Source organism: Hipposideros armiger, unplaced genomic scaffold, assembly GCF_001890085.2.
Source record: "Hipposideros armiger isolate ML-2016 unplaced genomic scaffold, ASM189008v1 scaffold_1743, whole genome shotgun sequence".
NCBI lineage: Eukaryota > Metazoa > Chordata > Mammalia > Chiroptera > Hipposideridae > Hipposideros > Hipposideros armiger.
In genome coordinates this window covers 42,620-44,071 of record NW_017733093.1, presented here as the reverse complement: position 1 = coordinate 44,071, position 1,452 = coordinate 42,620, and positions in this window count along the sequence as shown.

The window sequence follows — 1,452 nt, the reverse complement described above, 5'->3', positions numbered from 1 at the left end:
ACTGTTGAGTATGATGTTAGCTGTGAGTTTGTAATATATGGTCTTTATTTAGTTGAGGTATTTTTCCTTTCTTCACACTTTGCTGAGTTTTTTTTATCATAAATGGATGCTGGATTTTGTTGAATGCTCTCCCTGCATCTATTGATATGATCATAGGCTTTTTATGTTTCATTTTCGTCATGTGCTGTGTCACATTAATTGATTTGCTGATATTAAACCAACCTTGATTCCCAGAAATTAATTCCACTTGACTGTCTTGTATATCTTTTAAATATGTTTCTGAATTCCATTTGCTAATATTTTGTTGAGGATATGTGCATGTATATTCATAGGGTTGTTGGCATATAATATTCTTTTTTTGTAATATCTTTGTCTGATTTTGAAATCAGGGTAATGCTAACCTCATAAACTAAGCTTGGGAAACTTACCTCCTCTTGAATTTTTTGAAATAGTTTAAGATGGATAGGTATTAATTCTTCTTTGAATATTTGGCAACATTTACCTGTGAAGCCATCCAGTCCAGTTTTTTTATTTCTTGGAAGTTTTTTAAAATTCAATTTTGTTGGTATTTTTTTGGTCTGTTTAGATTTTCTGTTTTTTCTTTATTCACAATTGAATGATAGTGTGTTTTTAAGAATTTATATGTTTCTTCCAGATTTTTCAATTTGTTGACATACACTTGTTCTTACGATTTTCTTAAAATTTTTTTGTATTTCTGTTTTGTCAGTTGTAACTTTGTCTCTTTCATTTCTGATTTTATTCATTTTGGTCCTCTCTCATTTTTTCTTGATGATTCTGGTTAAAGGTTTAACAATTTTGTTTACCTTAACAAAAAACCAGCTCTTATTTCCTCAATCTTTTGCATTTTTTTGTACTCTATTTAATTTATTTTCATGTTGATCTTTATTATTTCCTTCCTTCTACTCACTTTGGGCTTTGTTTGTTCTTTTAAAAATTGATCCTTGAGGTATAAAATTGCATTGTTGATTTGAAATTTTTCTTGTTTCTTCAGGTGGGCTTGTATTGCTATGAATTTCCCTTTTAGGACTGCTTTCCCTATATCCCATTAATTTTGGTTCATTGTATTTTCATTTTCATTTATCTCAGGTATCTTTCGATTATGTTTTTTATTTTCTTGTTGATCCATTCATTATTTAGTAGCATGTTATTATTTAGCCTCCATGTGTTTTTCCATTTTTTTTTTGTAATTGATTTCTAGCTTTATACCATTGCACTCAGAGAAGACACTTGATATGACTTGAATCTTTCTAAATTTATTGAGACTTGTTTTGCAGCTTATGTTGTGGTCTATTTTGGAAAATGTTTGATATGCACTTGAAAAAAGTGTATATTTTGCTGCTTTGGGGTGAAATGTTCTAAAAATATCAATTAAATTCATCGGGTCTGGTGTGTTAGTTAAGGGTGTTTTTTCTGTGATTTTCTGTCTGGAAG